Raw genomic sequence first — 15,873 nt, 5'->3', positions numbered from 1 at the left:
AATATTTCAATGTGAACACACTTCATGATCTTTTTAGCACAGTTAATTATCTTTAATCATTGGTTTTTTAAAAGAAATAGATTTTCTTGTTGAATTTTGATTAATATGTTCTGTATATAGTTGTATTTTAATGCTTGGTAGTTTATGTTAGTAAATTTGATTGTTTGTGGCTGTACCCTCAAAGGGGGTTGAAGCAGTGTAAAATTATTGTCCCCCGGAGAAGGTACGTAAGTCCCGATACTTTCATTGTCAATTTAAATTTACCAACAGTTTTTAATCGTAGTATATTTGTTATTTTAATGTATGGCTAGCATTGTCCAAATTGCTAATGGCTGAAGGGATGGTGTAAATCCAGCTAGGGTCCATGCAGGAAGCTGAGGTACTGTAAGTCCCCATGGTCCCTAGTATGGTGATCTACCTTCAGTTGTTGGCAATCTATAGACCAATTTTACATTGTGATGTCCAAATTGTTTTGTATTGTTCTATTATTTTTTAGATTTCGACGCTAGTTTTATATTCTCAATGTGATAATCTAGTCATTTTACTGTCCTTCGTTGACAGGTTTTTACTATATGCTCCTCTTCATTTCAATATGTAACATGTTCACGTCACAATATGGCTGCAATATTGCCGATGTGACGTTAAATATTAACTCACTCACTCACTCTAAACAGATGGACTCATCTATATCAGCACACGGCTGAGTGTTATACACATCGTCATTGTGTCCATCGTCAACTCCAGGTCCAATTTGATCACCCATTGCTGTACTTTCATTGTCCTCGGTGTCCAAAGCGTCGGACATTGTATAGTGTTAATTAACAGCGTCGCAGGTTCGAGTCTCTTCTTGTCCGAAACACATTTGATGAGACGGAGTTGTCTTAAAAAGTTGTTTATTGTCTGTAACTGTAACTATAACAACATTATTAAATGTTGATATCTGTCTGTATGCCGTCGTCTGAGGCTGACAGATGACAATAAGAAGTGAATTCAAATTGTGCTGACAGACAATTGATAAAATAATGGTTCATAAGTAAAATAGACAATGTATTTATAACATATTATTGCACGTACTTCACTCTCTCACTTAGCCAAATCCTCCTCCCTCGTAATAAACAGCGAACTGTGTTAATATTTTTATGATAGTTTGTTCAAAAACTTTTTTATGTTTAAAATAAAAATTCAGCAAAAGCCTCACAGAGTTGGTATGATTTCAATATGATCAGCGTGTCATTGAACATTTTGTGTTTATTTGTTTTCGAGTTCGATTGCAATTCACCGGTCCGTTTATGAGTGAAACGCACTATATTTGGTTTCAGAAGGGCAATTGGCCAGAAAAACAATGCTGCAATTCATCATATCTCTTCAAACATATAATCGTGCCAGTTACTAGCCATACGGGAGGGGAGAGAGAGATGAGGTGGCATTCACATCGTACATGTTTCGTCACAGAAATCATCATCACCCCTAGTCAAAGAATTAACAGTTCCTTACGTGTACATGTATTTTGTGTATAATTTTGAAAGAGGAAATTCGCCCTGGCAACTCATGGCGGCATATCCAAGGGCGAAAGATTCCACAGCCGATGAAAAAGTCAAGTCATCAAGTCATGAAGGAACAAGCATACACTCAGGAACGTGCTATTCACAATAAACAATTTTCTTTCATATATGTCCTTCAACTATTTGACCAATATGTTTTGGGACTTATTAGCAGAGCCCCTGGCTGTGAGTGACCATTTCGTTTGTTTTAAAACGACATATGTCATCAAATTATCATAAAGGCCAACGTCCTATTTTTTAGGACTATAATGACATTTCAGTGAGATTTGAAACTCAGATAGTTCACCAAAACCATGTATCTGAGTCATTTTTCACGTTAACATTATATTGGAGTTGAATCTGAATGAATCACTTACAGTAACAATATTTACGTAAGTAGTGTGCATTGAAGTGCGTTCTTTGGTGAAAAACAACGCTGATTATGAAATTTATGTTTAACTATTACCTTTGTGTTCGCAAAACTTCATTGCACTGTAGTACTTAGATTAAACATTATGGCTCTATAGGCACCCATGGCGAGCCACCTCCTCGTGGTGGGTGCTGGGTAACGCTAAGTGCTCGCCAACCCCCCGTGTGGATCCCGGGGCATATTTGGTCCACCAATCCGTTGGCCGTGGGTTGTGTCCCTGTGTCGGTGGAGGAAGGGATCCTGGTGGTTGAGGGTAATGGGGGCCTCGAACCATGTTCCTGTTACTCAACACACCACGTTGGCCCTGACTTCACCTAGACGGGTGGTAGAACTGGCCCGGTTCTATCAATCGGCTGGTCACGCCATGCCCTGTGCAAGGACAAACTTCCTCAGCAATTATTGTGCATGTTTCTACATTTGTGACAATGAGCGTTTGTTATTATCATACTCTATACTATAATAATTTGCCTAGAGTCCTATGCCAGAAGGCGGTGGCTCATGGGCCAATCTAGTGATGTTGACCTCCGAATGATGTATGTCTCTAATTTCTTGTCTAGGGCCGAACCAGTCTGGCGTTGAATTGGTAGACAAATACAGCTATTCGTGTCATATTCGCTGGAGTATACCATCCCTGTATCCCTGGTGTCAGCATCTTGGATACCCGTTGCTAATAGACACCGTCCTTGTTGACACTCCATGGTGGGTGGGAAGCAGGGATGTTGAATGATTTTCCTTTCGCCATGACTTTCCAACATGCTGGTTTAACTCGACATGCCAAAAAGCGACGTCTGGACGAACTAGATCGTCCATCCGACACTAATTCGTCCATCCGACACTAATTCAACCACTGATTCCTGGGCTAGATATCTAGTGATCGAAGCAACTGATTTTCTGCCTATCAAACACAACTCATTTGCTGTGTCAAAAGCTATCTATGGGATCTGTGGGGAGGTGACAAATGTCAAATCAGAAAAACCTGTGTTTTCATCTAACAAACCTGCTTCTGAACCTAAAGAATCTACTGCCCCAGTCACTCAAACAACGTCTGAGTCTCAGACAGAAATTCAGTGTGAGTCATCACAAATGACTGCTTCGCCACTAGCCACATCACCACCACCCACTATTCCAGTGAAAAAGCAGAAAGGTAAAAAATTAAATAGGAAAAACACTATTGGGCCTCTAGACATGGAGGTGACCCCGTACTCACAGGACGAGCGGAGGTGCTTACCCCCGTCACGTTCTCGCGGAAGATCGCCAACTGAGCCACCATGACTCAGCTGGCCAATATAATTCAGTGGAACTGCAGAGGGATTAAAATTAACTTTAACGAGTTACAGTTACTCGTACAAGATCATCAACCGTCGGCATTCTGTCTCCAAGAGAAATATCTTAAAGATACAGATAATCTTAAATTGAGACAATATGATGCTTACCATTCTTTTTCTCCTCAGGGGGATCGTGCAACTGGAGGTGCTTCTATTTTAGTACATCACAACGTCATCCATAGCCCTGTCGCTCTAAATACACAATTGCAAACTGTAGCTGTTCGTATTACTTTGCACATGGTGCTGACATTGTGCAGTTTGTACATACCGCCCTCTTCAAATATTCACAAATCAGATCTTCAAAATCTATATGATCAACTCCCGAAGCCATGTTAAATCATGGGCGATCTTAACGGACACAACCCACTTTGGGGAAGTGTCAACACAAATACTAAGGGTAAAATCATCGAGGATTTCATATCCGATAATAACTTATGTATTTTCAATGACGATTCAGCCACTTATTTACATCCAGCTACGGGAACATATTCTTCCCTGGATATATCATGTGGTGATTCTAATTTATGCTGATTCAATATCAGCTCCTGAAGCATCTACCTAATTCATGTTTGGAAACGCTTCTCAATATTTTTGACACAATATGGACTTCAGGGACTTTCCCAACTTCATGGCGTAATACTATTGTTATCCCTATTCCAAAGCCTGGCCGAGATCATAGTGGTCCATCAAATTACAGACCAATATCCCTAACAGGTTGCGCCTGTAAAACCATGGAACGAATGGTAAACAACAGACTAACTTGGTATCTTGAAACCAATAACCTTATTACTAACATACAATGTGGTTTCAGGAAAAACCGTAGTACCATTGATAATTTGGTACGATTAGAATCCTTTGTCAAAAATGCTATTATAAATAAGCAACATGTTGTATCAATCTTCTTTGATCTTGAGAAAGCTTATGATACGACCTGGAAGCATGGTATTCTAAAGGATTTACATGATTTTGGTTTAAGGGGTCGGTTACCTCTTTTTATATCAGAGTTTTTAAAGGACAGGCAATTTCAAGTCCGAGTGGGTTCAACCCTGTCTGATCATTACAATCAGGATCAGGGTGTTCCACAAGGCAGTATTTTGTCTGTTACTTTATTCAGCATCAAGATCAACAGTTTATCCAAGGTTTTAAACCATTCAATTGATGGATCATTATTTGTGGATGATTTTTAATATTTCTTGTCGAGGTAAAAATATGCATACAACTGCAGTTGTGCCTAAATATGATAAATAAATGGTGTCTTGAAAATGGCTTTAAATTTTCTAAATCAAAAACAAATTGTCTACACTTTTGTAGAAAATCTAAGCCTCATAAGGAACCAGAACTATTTTTAAATGGCACTTCCATCAAAGTTGTCAAGGAAGCCAAGTTTCTGGGTTTGATTTTTGACTCCCACTTAACTTTTTTACCGCATATCAAATACCTAAATCAAGTACCTAAAAACTAAATGCCTGAAGGCACTCGATTTACTGAAAGTCGTTTCTAACTCAAGGTGGGGAGGGGATCAAGCTACTCTCCTACACCTATACAGATCACTTATCCGCTCGAAGCTTGATTATGGCTCCATCATATATGGTGGAGCTTGCAAAAGCAACCTAAAACTACTTGATTCTGTCCACCACCAAGGCCTAAGACTTTGTCTTGGGTCCTTTAGAACCTCTCATATTGACAGTCTCTATGTTGAGGCAGATGAGCCTTCTCTTACTCAACGCCGTATAAAACTAGCTTTACAGTATATTACGAAACTCTATTCTAACGAGTTGAATCCTGCAATTAATTGTGTTTTTAAACCTCTTCCTGAAGATTTGTACGTCAAGAAACCTTCTCTTGTTCCAACTCTGGGGCTTAGAATTAAGCCTTTCATTGCTGCTGCTGGCATTGAGCTGGATAATATAGCACCTTCTCGTCTTCTTTCTTCTCCTCCTTGGCAATTGGTTAGGCCACAGGTTGACCTAACATTGACTACATATAAAAATCAGAAACAAATGACGTGCAATATATACAAGAATATAATCAATTAAAAATTACATATAGCAATTATAAACCCTTATTTACAGATGGTTCCATGGACGGTGGTGCAGTAGCTTGTGCCACTGTCATTGGATCCAGAACAATATCTTCCAGATTGCCAGATAACACTTCTATTTTCACAGCTGAAGCAAACGCCATACTAACGGCTCTTAAATACATTCAAAGACACCCTAAACATAAACAGTATATAATCTATTCCGACTCCCTTTCTTGCCTTCAGGCGATTCAAAATATTTCTTGTAAACATCCACTTTTTAATTGAAATTATTGAATTGTACAATGATCTTGCTACTGGCCAGTGCGACATTGTCCTTTGTTGGTTACCTAGTCACGTTGGCATTTCTGGTAACACAATGGCCGATCTTGCTGCTAAGGCGGCACTCAACAAATCTGTGACACCACTTCTTATTCCATACTCAGATTATAAAGCTACAATAAGATCTTATATCCGTGGTCTGATGCAGAAGAAGTGGGACACCCACCCTTTTGAAGTTCTGAACTTTGCCTAAAGTCTTATGCCCAGAAGGCAGTGGTTCATGGACCAATCTGGTGGATTAATTACTTATAATTCGTCTGTTGGAGTATATCATCCGGGTATCCTTGGTGCTGCAAGCTGGAGGACCGCTTGCTTTGGCATTGTCCATGTGATACTCCGTGGTGGGTGAGGAGCACGGATGATGAACCCTAAATAACTCACCATGGCTGACGAAACCCCTACTGAAAAGAGCAAACGTCCTCTTGAAAATGACCCTGTTGATGACCTCAGGCCGTCTAAACACATTGACTACTGACCACGTTTTATTGTCATCGAGACCAAAGATAATACACCTTTAAAGTTAAACTCTTTTGCGGTGTCTTAGGGTATCCATGGATTTGCCGGTGATGTAAGGAACATTAGAAAATTACGTTCTGGTGCGCTGTTGATAGAATGCGCCAAAGGGCAACAGTCAACCAACCTTTTGAACACTGACACTTTCGTTGGCACTCCGGTTACCCTCACGGCCCACAGAACACTGAAGGGAATCGTACGTGATCGAGATCGATTGCTGGCAGACATGTCTGAACTTGATATCGCTTCCGAGATGAAAGATCAGGGTGTATTACATGTCAAACGTTTCACGACCCGTTAAAGCAACACAACTATTCAAACTAATACCTATCCGTTTTCTTTCTCGTCACCTACCTACGTCACTTAAGGCTGGATACTGTAATATCAGTGTGTAAAAGTACATTCCGAATTCCTTTCGGTGTTTGAAATGCCAAAAGCTCGGCCATGGTGTCAATACTTGCACATTGTCTGTTGTGTGTGCTCATTGCAGTGAAAGGACCCACAGAACAGAAGATTGTGACAGTAATGTCACAAAATGCACAAACTGCGCAGGGAATCACCCATCCTATTCTAAGGACTGTCCCGTATGGAAACAGCAAATGGCAATCAGTAAAATAAAATTCACGCAAAACATTAGTTTTACAGAGGCCAAGAAGCTAGTACACAGCATGGCTGATGCAACATCCAGCATAAAAAACGTTTTAGCAAGTTGTCATACAAACTTGACGTGGATTGAAACAGATACTCCTGCACTTTTCTCGGCCGCTGCATCTACCCAAACAGGTGACTCCCGTCCTGGTACATCAGGAATACAATCAGAGAAATCCCGTGATCACGACCTCTCTTCTCAGTCATCAGCAAAGTCACATCAAGATCTTGTTAAGGTAACCAAAAGTAAAAAAGTGGATTCTTCAAAAGAGTCGAAAAAGGGTCAGAAAATAGAATTCAGTTATTCAACAGATACGGATCTCTTGAGGATATGGACGTATCTGAAAACGTCCGTTGTAGGGCACACGGTTTGTCGCCCACCAAAAAAGTCCGGGGTAGATCCTCAATAAACCCCCCCCAAAAGATAGGTTGTCAAAATGATATCATTCAGTGGAATTGCAGAGGACTAAGTACTAATATTAATGAATTGCAGCTTTTAATCCAGGATTTTTCGCCGTCAGCAATCTGTCTCCAAGAAACATTTTAAAACAGACAGATACTCTTGACCTCCGTTATTTCAACGTGTATCATTACTTTTCACCTCCAGGTGATAGGGCAAGTGGAGGATCATCAATCTTGATACGTTATACATAGTTCAATACCGCTTAAAACAGATCTCCAAGCAGTAGCTGTGCGACTTACATTACGAGTTGCATTTACACTTTGTTCATTGTATATTCCACCTTCATCCAATGTCCAGTTAACTGATCTACAAGCTCTTTATAATGAATTACCTAAACTGTGTATAATCATGGGCGATTTAAATGGCCACTCTGGGGTGGTACTACTACGAACACCAAACGTAAATTAATTGAGGATTTTCTTTCAAATAATGATCTCTGTATTTACAATGACGGATCACATACATTTTACATCCTGGCACAGGGACATATTCAGCTCTTGGTTACTGACTAATCTTTTAAATGAATTTGAATGACCTATGTGGAAGCGACCATTTCCCAACAATACTAAAACCTGTGAACCCATCTTATGTACCTCCATCATCAAGACGAAATTTTAAAAAGGCCAACTGGACTGTATATGAATCTCTCTGTTTTGGCAAACTTAATCCCGAACGTTTCAGTACTGTTCCTGATTCTATTAAATGTTTTTCAGGTGTACTCAATGATATTACTGACGAGTGTATCCCAAAGTTTTCTGCAGTTCCACACATACGAAAACCATGGTTCACTGATGAAGGCACGTAAGAAAGCTGATCATTATTTCCGTCGCCATCCTCTGGTGCATAATGTAAATAAATTTAAAATTTTAAATGCTAAAGCTCGGCGTACATTTAAACAGAATAAACGCCAATCTTGGAAAAATTAAGTGTCCAAAATATATTCTCGACCGCCTATGTCCAAGGTATGGAACATGGTCCAGAAAATCAAAGGTAAAGGTACCAAATCTAGCATCCAACATCTTAAACATGAAGAGCAATTAGTTACCGAGTAATCAGGTATTGCAAATAAACTGGGTGAAACTCTGTCTAAACACTCTTCCTCTTCTAAATATGTACCTAAATTCCAACTATATCAAAAACAAAAAGAAAAGAAAACTATTAATTGTAATTCAGATAATGGGGAAGATCATAATGAACTATTTTCTATTCATGAACTCGATACTGCTCTTGATCAAAGTCATGATACTGCTAGAGGAGCTGATAACATACATTATCAACTCCTGAAGCATTTACCAGAATCCTGCCTAGAAACTCTTCTAAATATGTTTGATGATATGTGGAAATCGGGTAACTTTCCTCCCCCATGGCGTGGCTCCATAGTAGCACCAATACCTAAACCAGACGTGATCATACGGATCCGTCCAATTATCGACCGATTTCCTTAACTAGCTCTGTGTGCAAGATCATGGAACGCATGATAAATAATCGGCTTGTTTGGTACTTGGAAACAAATAACCTTATAACAGATATACAATGTGGTTTCTGTAAAAAACAGAAGTACTGTCGACTATTTAGTGCGTTTGGAATCATTTGTAACAAACGCGATGATTAATAAACAACACGGTGTGTCTATCTTTTTCGATCTTGAAAAGGCATATGACAGAACCTGGAAATATGGTATTTTAAGAGATTTACATGCTTTCAGATTACGAGGCCGTTTGCCTCAATTCATAGCCAACTTTTTAAATAACAGACAATTTCAAGTCCGTGTGGGTTCTACCCTGTCTGATCATTACAATCAGGATCAGGGTCTTCCACAAGGTATTATTTTGTCTGTCACACTTTTTATCATAAAGATAAGATAAATAGTTTATCAAAAGTTTTAAACGATTCAATTGATGGATCGTTATTTGTGGATGAGTTTAATATTTCTTGTGTAAAAAATATGCATACTATTGAAAAGCAACTGCAGATGTGTTTAAACAAAATAAATAAATGGTGTCTTGGAAACGGCTTTAAATTTTCTAAATCCAAAACTAATTGTATACATTTTTGCAGAAAATATAAGCCACATAAGGACCCAGAACTATCTCTAGATGGCACTCCCATCAAAGTTGTAAAGGATGCCAAGTTCTTGGGCCTAATCTTTGACTCCCACTTAACATTTCTGCCTCATATTAAATCCCTTAAAACTAAATCCTTGAAGGTTCTTGACTTGTTGAAAGTTGTTTCCAACTCAAAGTGGGGAGGGGATCAAGCAACCCTCTTACACCTATATCGATCACTGGTCCGTTCGAAACTCGATTATGGCTCCATCGTATATGGCGGAGCCTGTAAAAGCAACCTTAAACTTCTTGATTCTGTCCACCATCAAGGCGTAAGACTTTGTCTTGGGTCTTTCAGAACTTTACCTATTTATAGTCTCTACGTTGAGACCGATGAACCATCTTTTACACAACGTCGCATAAACTTGTCTTTACAATACATCGCTAAATTATATTCTAATGAATGTAACCCTGCCTATAGCTGTGTGTGCAATCCGCTTTATGAGGATTTTTATAACAAAAATCCTTCTCTTGTTCCGCCCCTTGGGCACAGAATTAAACCAAGCTGAATTTTTCAGGAAAGCTTTAGAACATCATTGCCATGCGTACAAAGTTCTGCAAATTGTACCTTGTGGCATTTTTAAGATGGCCGCCAATTTCAATCTGACCGCCAAAATCATTAAAATTATTATACACATAGATATTTTGTCAATAATTATGTCATGTGACATATCAAATGAAAATATCAAATATCTGACAAGGAATCTACATATATTGCTCTTAACACCACCCGTACATAAGACAATAACAAATGGCATGATAACAACACATTTGATGCTTGTGCTTTTGGTCAAATTTATTAAAATGTCTACTATGGATGACTTAATACATTTTCAACTGTTATTGATGAACAGAATTACTATCCTCTCAAGACAGATGCTTTAATTTTTTCTTGAAAACATTACCATTGAATCCATGTGAAGGTGATAAGCATATATGATATGTTGTCTGGTAAGCCATACATCTCTGTGAGAAAAACAATGTCACAGGTGGGATGAGAAATTTTGGATTTCAGCATGATTTTTCCAAAACATATAAGTAAATTTTGATTTTGAAACAATTCAATGACTTTATGGAACAAATAAAATAGATAAGTTGTGATAATTGAAGTAAGAGTTAAAAACTGACAGAACAACATAAAACACAACATAATGATGGAAAGATGCTGAATGCCAATCTGTGGAAAAGACATTCAATCCATGGTATTGAAGTTGGTGAAAAAGGTCTTCATGGTCTTGTCCGAGCAAGTATATTGAGAGGAAGTGGTTAGCAGTCGTATTTTGAAGAAGGCAAGGCAAAGTTGCCATTTGTTGTCCATGGCGAATGCAGAAGACACTACATCAGAAAGAGCAGCATCAATTCTTTCAAAAGAAAACATGAAGAACTCCTATCTTTGAAAGCCCAGCTTCTAAATTGCGCTCAAATACTCCTGTTGTCAACGTCAAAACACATTGTCTCAATTGTTCTAAGGAAATAGCAAAGGGAAAATCTGATTTAAAAATTCATAATCATCGTAGAGTCAAGTCACACGAGGCTATGACGAAGGATTCCATTCAAAGTTTACTCAAGAAAGCAGATGCTGCAGCTGAAGAGTGGGAGGATTCTGTCAAACTCTGGATCTGAAATACCTTTGATTATATAACGGTAGAAGGGAAATACAATCATGATTGTCAGGTCCTCTACTATGCTGGTAAGCCATTTCCAACTGAGGACAATACAGATGGAAGAGGTCGGCCGCTCGATACAGGAACACATGAAGCAATTATATAAGCATGTATATTCGTGAAAATGATGAATGTCGGCATTCACTTCAGGATTTCACATCTTATATGAATAACTTTTTGGGTGGAGCAAATGGATATGAGCCAAAAACTCTTTATCTTAAGTTGAACTTTTTAGATAAGGTTATTATCATCTCATGTGAGCATGGAAAGTGATGATATACGATCCACAGATCCATAGTGTGTGACAGTGATACTATCCTGAAATGACAAAACTTGATGAAAGCAGCAGACTGTTAACAGACTCTTTAAATCGTTTCATGTGTGGCATAATAAAGTCGCAGTCGGACCAAATGTATGTCATTTGGTATTGTCTTATGTACGGGTGGTGTTAAAAGTAACCTATTTGTGAGATGAGCTTTCATTTGATATGTCACATGACATAAGTATTGACAAAATATGTGTGTGTATAATCATTCTAATGGTTTTGGCGACCAGATTGAAATTGGTGGCCATTTTGAAAATACCAAAATGCATGATATCAATATTTAGATTACTTGTCAGATGAGCTTTCATTTGATATATCACATGACATAGTTATTGACATAATATCTATGTGTATAATCATTGAAAATGCCACAAGGTAGAATTAGCAGAACTTTGTACTTTGCGCATGGCAATAATGATCTGAAGCTTCCCTGAAAAATTCAGCTTTCTACTATTTTTTTCCAATGTCACGTCTAATGCTCCTGGCCTAATTTGCGTAAAGGTGAAGATCCTCCGTTTTGTATCCCTTGTGATGAAAGAATCACAGTCAAGCATGTCTTGCTTGACTGTGTTGAATATTCCATCACAAGGGATATTTTTTTTAAATCAACAACTATTAAGGATCTTTTTAGTAGTGTTAGTGCTCATTTGATCATTGCGGTTTTTTAAAAAAGAATTGGACCTGTTACATGACTTGTAAATAGATAAATATTTTATGATTGGAAGTTGAATTAGCAGTTAAGATTGTTAGTGGCTGTATCCTCGGAGGGGTTTGAAGTACCATAAAATTATTGTCCTCCTGAGAGGATACCAAAGTCCCAAAACTGTTGAAGTCAGATTTAATCTTCCACCTTTTTAGTCGTAGAATATGTGTCATTTTAAATTGTGGCTAATCTTGCATACATTCGCCAGCAGCCGAGGGGGTGGTGTAAATCCAGCTAGGGACCATGCAGGTAGCAAAGGTACTGTAAGTCCCCATGGCCCCAAGCATGGTGATCTACCTTCTGTTGTTGGCGATCTATGGCTTGTTTTTATATTGTAGTGTCCAAATAGTGATAATGTTAGTTTTCAAGTTGTTTTACTGTCCTTCGTCGACAGGTTCTTCATAATATGCATATATATTCCTTTTTATGTCTCGTATGTTTTTGTCACGATATGGCTGCAATATTACCGACGTGACATTAAATATTAACTCACTCACTAAATCCAACTGAATGTTGACTATTCTCCTCTATTCAAGAACGTGGCACGATGCCTGGTGTACAAAAATTCGATATTGATCTGTCAACAGTGGCGGAAAACACGACAAGTCATATGATCATTTTGCATTTAAAAATGGCATACCGTCGAATAGTGAAGTTACTTTTTTCCAGTAGTATATGATTTTCGATTTTCTTTTTATTCTGAACATATATATGCACATTTCGGAGGTTGGTAAGTTGTTGGTTTACTCACCCAACGCAAACGCTACAAATACATATCTGTGCCATGCATGATTCAAAATACAAAGGGAGCACTATATGCAACAGTATCTGCCGTAATGTCAAAGCCAGTGTACCCCAAGTTTCCCAGCAACCAGCAAGGTATTACCTGGGATTAGAGGACACACATGAGCGAACAGGACAAGTTGTTCTCTGTATAATAGGTGTCCTCCCGCCAAGCCCAAAGCCAAAACAGTGGTACTGTTACAATGGATTAAAGTTCTGAGTTATAGTCTGTTTCGCTGATACCTTGAGTGATGGTTCACTCACTGTTGTGTTCAATCACTGTCATAATAAGAAACAGTCAAAATGACAAACGTACAGGTACAAGCTGTGTGTATTGATAGCCATAAAGGTTGACAATATTTAGTGTACAATTGCTTTCTGTTCACTGTTAAGAACGTGCATGAGGACACAGGTGTCTGGGGTTTTTTTTCACTTCTGACGTGCAAATTCATTCAAACGTGCAGCAGATTTACCATTAGTGCCACTAGATAGACTAGGCCATGCGTTGGTTCAAGCTTTAGAAGTGACTGACATTGGTAAGTTTACAGACTATGAGACTAGGGAGACTACATCTCAAGAGAGATATATGACTTGTTTAGAACAAAACTTACTGGATTCCAAAGAAAGGTAGGAATTTACATCTAGATAAATCCATTGGCTCTATGTCTGATGTCCCTTTATTACCACAAAAATGCTCAAAGTCTAACATTTCCAATTCAGAAGGGATTGCACTTAAAGATATTCTTAACGATAAAAACACTATTATCAAAGCGGCCGACAAAGGCGGGGCTGTTGTCATTATGGACGTTCAGCATTACAGGAAAATGTCCTTGGAAATAATTAAGGTTTAAATTATGAAGTTATAAGCACTGCCAATGTTCATGAAAAACTTAAAGGTTTTCTTGCCACATTTTCTAATGAAATCACTGAAAAGGAGTTAGATTACCTAACAAATTTCATTTGCAAAGAAAGCAACTTTTATGGATAACCCAAAGTACACAAATGTCGGGATATTAAAGATAAATGTGAAAATGCTACTGATAACTACATTGAAACAGAACATCCTAATGATTTGACGCTTAGGCCCATAATTGTAGGACCCAGTTGTGCTACACATCGGTTGAGTAATTTCATTGACATAGTGCTTAAACCTTTTATTACAAAAGTTCACAGTTATACAAGAGATACAATGGATTCCCTAAACTATTTACATCAACAAACACAAGAAAAAAACAAACTCGTTACTTTTTATGTGAAAAATTTATATTCTAATGTCCCACACAATTTAGCAGTTGAAGCTATATCATTCCGGTTACACGAACATCCAGCATTACTACCAACACGATTCTCGAAGGAATTCGTCATAGAAATTGTTAAATTCATATTGATCAATAATACATTTAATTTTGATGGATAACAGTATAGACAAATAAAAGGTACAGCAATGGGAACTAAACTGGCACCCACGTATGCTACGTTACTTTTAGGATATATTATAAACCTACAGATACTAAACAACATCTACATTTTTCATCTTGCCATCCGAGTCATAAAGAAAAGCATTCCATATAATTTAGCAAGACGTATCTGCATGATTGTGTTTCAAATACTGACAAGGAGTACACGACTTGAAGAATTAAGATCATATCCACAGTCCCGTGGGTACCCAGTTGTTTTTGGGAGGATGGAATAAAGAAACCAATGAACATAGACAGAAAGACACTGTTGAAAGTTCATGCTGAACAAATAAATAACACTTTCAATTTGGTCTATGCGTCAACACACAACCCCAGGAATCCGGAACTTTTTCATACCATAAGACAAAATGTTCCAATCACAAATGCTGATATTAAAATTTATCGAATTATGGCTGATGTAACTATGATAAAAAGTAAACGCCAAAGCAGTAACTCAAAACACATATTGACACGTGCCAAGGATCGGGTGGTCGTGCTTGCTGACTTGGTTGACACATGTCATCGGTTCCCAATTGCGCAGATCGATGATCATGTTGTTGATCACTGGATTGTCTGGTCCAGACTCGATTATTTACCGACTGCTGTCATATAGCTGGACTATTGTTGAGTGTTTCGTAAACTCACTCACTTATTCACATACATAAAATCAGATGGAATAAATGTCATTGGAAAAGTTGTAAAAGTAACCCTAAATAAACAACGCCCTTAGCATGAAATAGATGCCACATATCACACGTGCATCTTGTGCACAGTGAACATGCGATAACTCTATCCCTGTTTGACAGCCAATGATACTTAATATCACTGAAATACATACACCTTGTAATATTGTATTGTTTTATTTTTGCTTATTTATTTTAATGAATTAAATCTTCTTGATACAACTAAAAGGAGAAGGCATATTTTTCTATAGACATATTCTGACGTACTAGATGTTCACCTTATAAATTTGCAATTATATTTCTGAAAAGAGTTCAGTAATCACAATTAAATTTGTTTTATTGCATATGCAAATAAAATATATTTTTTAAAAACCTGCTACATTATACCCCAAAGCAGAAATAGTTCTCAAACTTGAACATTCACGTAACCCAGCTATTATACCCCAAGTGGAATTCTTAATGAATTCGCTGAAAAATATATAAATGACCAAAAAACGTCAGACTGAAATATTCACAAAGATGTGATAAGTTACATACAGATATGTTACTGTTTTGAAATTCGTAGCGATTTATAATTGCATTTCATAATGATAACACAATACCATTTAGAAAGTGGTCAAATGCAACATGTGTCATATTTGGGATTTCACTTTCCTAGCATAGTACTAATTCTAGTACTTTTTTGGTTGAGTCCATCTGGGATTTGAACCCGCACCCACAAAGTCAGGCACTTAATCGCCATCACACATTCGTCCACCTAGCCTGATCCGCCACCGTGACTTCCACAAATGGAAACTAAGAAAATGAAATCCCAAATATGACATGTGTTGCACATTTCATAATGTTGGAAACGCATGAACAATGTCCACAA

The 15,873-nt window shown here is 37.9% G+C and overlaps 2 protein-coding genes across 5 annotated transcripts in view; both read left to right on the top strand.

Moving 5' to 3' along the window:
- Window positions 1-15,873, top strand: part of LOC137284830 (caspase-7-like) — a 654,824-nt gene that overhangs the window by 299,374 nt on the left and 339,577 nt on the right. The gene's annotated exons all lie outside the window — the stretch shown is intronic.
- LOC137284816 (uncharacterized) overlaps window positions 1-15,873 on the top strand; it is a 59,710-nt gene that overhangs the window by 23,584 nt on the left and 20,253 nt on the right. The window contains exon 2 of one of the 3 annotated variants that reach the window (XM_067816811.1): window positions 7,996-8,079. The exons of the other annotated variants lie outside the window; for them this stretch is intronic. The gene's annotated coding sequence lies outside the window, so the exon portion shown is untranslated. The remainder of the gene's footprint in view (window positions 1-7,995; window positions 8,080-15,873) is intronic. 3 annotated transcript variants of the gene reach the window in all.

Source organism: Haliotis asinina, chromosome 5, assembly GCF_037392515.1.
Source record: "Haliotis asinina isolate JCU_RB_2024 chromosome 5, JCU_Hal_asi_v2, whole genome shotgun sequence".
Taxonomy (NCBI): domain Eukaryota; kingdom Metazoa; phylum Mollusca; class Gastropoda; order Lepetellida; family Haliotidae; genus Haliotis; species Haliotis asinina.
This window is presented reverse-complemented; position numbering and strand designations above follow the sequence as displayed.